This window comes from Limulus polyphemus, unplaced genomic scaffold (genome assembly GCF_000517525.1).
Source record: "Limulus polyphemus unplaced genomic scaffold, Limulus_polyphemus-2.1.2 Scaffold1046, whole genome shotgun sequence".
Classification (NCBI taxonomy): domain Eukaryota; kingdom Metazoa; phylum Arthropoda; class Merostomata; order Xiphosura; family Limulidae; genus Limulus; species Limulus polyphemus.
Genome location: NW_013666656.1, coordinates 184708 through 190544, shown reverse-complemented (window position 1 = coordinate 190544; position 5837 = coordinate 184708).

The following is a 5837-nucleotide window of genomic DNA, read 5'->3' as shown; positions in this document are numbered from 1 at the left end:
CTGCCGAAAACCTATGCACAGAGAGCCTAAGGTAATTTCAGCCTATTTCTTTCGTATTTAATAACATTTGACCCTCCCTTCTGCCCCAAATAACTCTTTGCCCCTCGAATGAAAAAATCCAACAAACGTGACTGCGCCTACGCTAAAGACAACTGGACCTACCATTCACACATACAAGCTTATTATTATTATTTGCAACGGTCAACTTTCAATCAAGTAGTCGATTCTCTAAATATCTTTTCTTTATAACAATTTGAATAGCTTCCAGCTTATCTTATTCATTTCGGTCTACTAATTTTATTTGGTTATTATGATGCGTTTGCGAATTTCCTCTCGTTTAAGTTCCTGTTAGAATATTAGCCTTTTTACATTATCTTAGCTAAAGTTTTTCTTACATTTCGTAAAAAATTGTTGTATATCGTTTGGTTAGCCTCTTTCAGAGTATATTCCTTAGGTACCACTTCATTAATTTCAGATACTATTTTTGTTTCAATATCGTCAGTTATAACTTGTAAACATATGCTAAATTAGGGGTTATCTTGGATAAGAGAATTCCTGTCTTTAGTAACTACTTTTGTATTTCGATGTTTACTCTTAGAGTCAACACGTTCATTGAAGTTTTTTTTATTATTTCCTTGGACCTATTAACGCTCATAATACCTTCATTCAGTAGTATCTCCGTTTTCAGAACTGCTTTCACTAGAAATGTCATTTCATCAAATATATATATTATTTGGTAGAACTGCTTTCATTTTGACTGTCATTCTCCAATGGAAGTTTTTCTTATCTTCTTCCATTCCATCCATACCTTGTCTACGTGTTTTAAAGCTTTGAATAATGTACTTCTTACAAACTTTATAATTTAGCATGATTGGGAAGGTTTGCAATGAACAATGTCAAATAACTAAATAATTGGATATGAGTCACTTTTATATTCTTAGCACTGATTAGCACGAGCAGTGTTTAATGTCTCACACGTAACTCAAAGCACATAATAGTCACACAGAGCAAATATTTATGACTTACAAGTTGCTTGTAAAACATACTACTGATTCATAAGTGATTTAGGCGCATGTTAATAACTTAGAAGCGACATTAATGACTCGCAAATGACTTATGACACATATTAGTGACTCATTAGAGACTCAGAGAACATATCAATAACTCACTGATGAGTAAAAGTACATAGTAGTGATTCACAAGTGGCTCAGAGCTGCCACGCTGAAGCCCCATTCCCCAATATTAGTAATTTACACGATGTTCTAAAATATTAACATTTACATAAGAGTTATTCATGAAGAGTATGAGTTAATTTAACGTTATTCACATGACAGATTTTAATACCCACAATGGTTTACATGTAATCAGCTTAAATTACTCCAAGCATTGTTGATATAATTCATCATTAATACAACTGTGACATCATAAATATTGTACCTGTCACGTTCTTTCTACTTACCTCTTATTTTTAATAAATAGATAATTATATGCCTTAACGTTTCGTGGTTGAAAACAAGCACATTGTAACTAAATCATTTATCTAAATCATAAATGGTATTTATTTATTTTATTTACACTAAGTTCCTGCAAATTTAATTGTGAAACATGTGTGATCAAGCCTGAAATGACAAAATCATTCTGATAGGTAAGCATACTTCGCTTAAACGAATTACACCTACTTCTCTATTTTCGTGCGTTATAGCACAATCATATAGGCTTAGTAATTTACAGACATGTTACTGAAGCTTCAAATTAAAATATATATACTGCTCTGAATGATAATAAATTGCTTTAAGAGATTTAAACAAGTTATAAATGCGTGCTTATGGATGGATGCCTATAATAAAATATATAAAATTATTTGTCTGTAATTTTTTTTTTCGTGACGTAAGCAAGATAAATAAAAAATAGGGAATTTAAAAACCTACAAATAGGGGTCGTAAAAAAGTAAGCAAACAAGGCTGGAGATACTGTAGACATTATTTACTCAAACTGCAAACCTCTAGAATTATTATGTTTTTAGCTTATGTAAAATATAGAAGAAACAAATCCACTTTTCAATACCCCTACGACCTTCGCAGTGCCTTATTTAGTATTCTACAAAAGGTTTGGGTGCAATATACTCAGTTGTTTTTGTTGTAGGCTGGCAAGAGAATAATAAGAAGAATTACAAACGGATCCTTTTGAGCGAATTGTCTTTTCTTAGCAGTCAATAGAAAATGTACTTGATAGATCGATCAGACAGCGTATTCATGATGAAATTTGGTTGAATGGACGGCAATTGCCTGTTGTAGAAACACGAGTATAAAGGACGACCTTTCGAAAGTCTTCCGCCTTTCTTCTTCAATGTTGTTTGAACTGAATCTTTACTGTTTAAAGTGTTTTTGGTCCGAACGTTATACTTAGGTTTTGTGCAATTCCTTACGATCCCTATTATGAACCACTGTCTTAGCTCATATTATAATAAACCTCAGTTATTGCAAACACTTGAGATGACTAATAACTAGTACAATTGCGACATCTTTACAATTTTGCATGTCACATTCAATGTACCCCAGTAGCTCAGTGGTAAGTCTGATGGCTTATAATGCTAAAAACCGGATTTCAATACCTGTGGCGTGAACTGCAAAAATACTCCATTGTGTAACTTTGTGTTTATCAACAAACAAACATATTTTGTATGTTAATATCATCTGTTTTATCATTAAAAAAGAGCTAACAATAACTACTTAACTTTTAATTTCAGTTTAAAAATTGCAAGATTTAACTAACCCTGGAAAACCTTTCAACCAGAATGCTATTCATTTGTGTGTTTTGTTTTTTTTCACTTACAAAACAATATATTATACAAATCATACATACGTACGTCGAAATGCCGACACAACTTATTCACACCTCAGATGCAAGGTTGCTCCTATGTCTAGTGCGTTACGGCTTCAAGCATCAAACCATCTAGACTCAACATCGAACATTGTATCTTTTTTATTTTGAGACCAGCATTTCCAAGCAATTACATGCTTGAAGTACTTTAGGAAATAGTCCATGTACCCTCTTGTTAACCCCATGAAAACCAATAGATTAACGTTGATACAGTGGTTATGCAAGCAGTTGGTTACTACCTTCATGTAGCTGAAACATGGACAATGTCATTGGAACGTCATCACCATCATACACCTTATTGTAATGTCCAGAAATATGTGTGCCCTTATGAACACAATGCCTTCGGGCAAAGACCACAAAATGCAATAATTCATAAGAATACACACCATCATTATATTCTGCATTAACTTCAGCTGTCAGATGTTTTCTTGGAATATCATCAGATCATCTCGCCAGCCTGGAAAACTTCTGGTTATTCCTAGGTTCGCTAGTCTTCAGGCAAGATGCTGCAATTTATGGTGTTGCAGTTCATCTTCGAGGGCTTCATTTATCATGTAACCCTCAACAATTGTGGGCCACAAGCTACTTTAAGAATCATCTGGAAAAAGACTAGGTTGGCCGATGTTCATCACAAAATTTCATACATACCACCACAGCCAGTTTCAGGATAATTCAGACCAGCCATCATCATCGTGACCCATTTTTACCATCACTTACTCCCGTATATAATGTAGAGTAGGAACAGCAGCCAATGGTTCCCTTGCAACCATTAATCATGAGGCCAGATCAAAGACGCCGGTATAGCTCTTACCATTGCCTACGAAAACCCCCGGACAAGAAGAAAGCTTCAGTTTCACTTCAATTACATCCTTCTTCTTTCCATTGTAATTTTACATGGTCTCAGGAAATAACTTTATACAATCATAGTTTGTTAAACTTATCAAGAAACAAAGAGTTAAACAGAATGAAGAAACGTGTTTCAAATAAATTATGGTCATATCATCAAAATATTATTTTAAACTTCGTCTGTGGTGTTCAGGTACACTAACGTCCAACAAATGAGTAATAAATTCCACAAAAATAAACAATCGATAAAGAAAATTTTCACATAAAATAAATAGAGCACAGACGAGTGAAATGTTTCTCAACTGTTTGGCTTTAAGAAATGTTTCATTTGTGGCTGCTAGAGTCGGTTAGAACCACGTCTTGAATTTGGTTCAATATCCTTTGGTCAGGAATTACCAACGTCAATTTCAAAGGTCCTACTCAGATTATATCTAAGGGTTTAACCACCCTGTTCATATTGAACAGTGGAGACTACTACAAAATTCAAAAGATCGAGAATTGTAGGAATGATCCTCGCGCCAATTAAAGTAACACAGCAACTTGAACAAAGAGTATAAACTTATTGAATGAGCCCTGTAGTGTGTAAGCTGCCCGAAACAATAATTCGCATAAGTGGAATTGGCTAGAGCCTGTAATTCATGATCAATTACTCATTCAATTTATACAAGGGAAACCTTTGGGCATCACAAATATTTTAAACTCCACTATATAGAAAATTGTTGTTTCGTGTCAGTTTTTGTTTGAAGTAAAGCATAAAACTACACAATGGGCTATCTGTGCTCTGTCCACTACGAGTATCGAACCCGGTTTCTAGCGTTGTAAGTCCACAGACATACCGCTATGCCAATGGGGGACTTTTTCAATCTTTAAAATGATTTTGAAAAAAGTAATAAAATCCTTTCGGTTATGTCTTGTCATTTTCGCAGTCTCAAGTAATTGAAACAACTGTCTTTTAAGTATAACATTTCCCATGAACCATTTAAAACAAAAGCTATTGAAATTAGTAAAACTAGAAATATGTGTTAATTTCTAAAAAAAATATACTTATACTAAGAAAATTGTTTCTTACATTTTTAAAATTTTTATCAACTACTTAGCAATCTATTTCAGAGATTTCACATGCAAAGTTTTTAGTAAATATAAATATTACTATAGTCAAAAACCCTTTTATGTCCACTTGAACTGCTTTATTTTATATTATGTTGTTAGTACATCACATATAACAAAAGTAGTTTTTGAAAGGACTTCGTCATCTTCCTGTATCCAGGTTTAATAATGGGATCGATTTAGACATAATGCCACTTGAAAAAGTTACACTATCAGTCCCTTTGACCTTGTAAATGACGCCACGACTAATTACTTCTTCTATACGACACGAAATACTGATTTTGAGATCTTGAATAGATGACTTTAAGATCGAGTAGACAAATAACAAAATTTTAACATTTATTTGATTCATCACATAAAGTACACAACGGACTACCTTCGCTCGGTCTATCGCGGAGAATCGAACCCTAGATTTTAGTGTTACAAGTTTGTACTTACCACTGACCCACCGGGGGAACTAAAGTTATACATGCGTTCGAGCATATAAGTGATAAATACATTATCAAATCGTGCAGTTACACTAAATGTAAAAATATGTCACAATAATTCTATTGCAAAAGTAATGATTAAAAACACTTATAGTTCTATCTTTGATAGTCGCCTAATCTCTTAGTATTCAGTGTAAATCTTTGCACGATTAGCAATGGATACAACAAATATTTTTTATAATTCTTTTAAAAAGGCTTAACCAGTACTTATGTAATTCTTAAATCTCAGGATGCGACTTATTAATGCTAAACTCACTTATAAGGGAATTTTTTTATAAGATACTTTACTTTCAGTTGCACGTGACATCACGCAAGCACACACACAAGAACAATTCTCCTAATTATGCTTTATCTAAACCCGTTTGGGATTCTATTAACAATTAAAACGGACTACTTGAATATTAGACAAGTAACAAATTATATTTCGCTGTTTTCTACACGAACTATTTTTTTAATACAATTTTTGTATATTTTTCTATATATATATATATATATATATATATATATATATATATA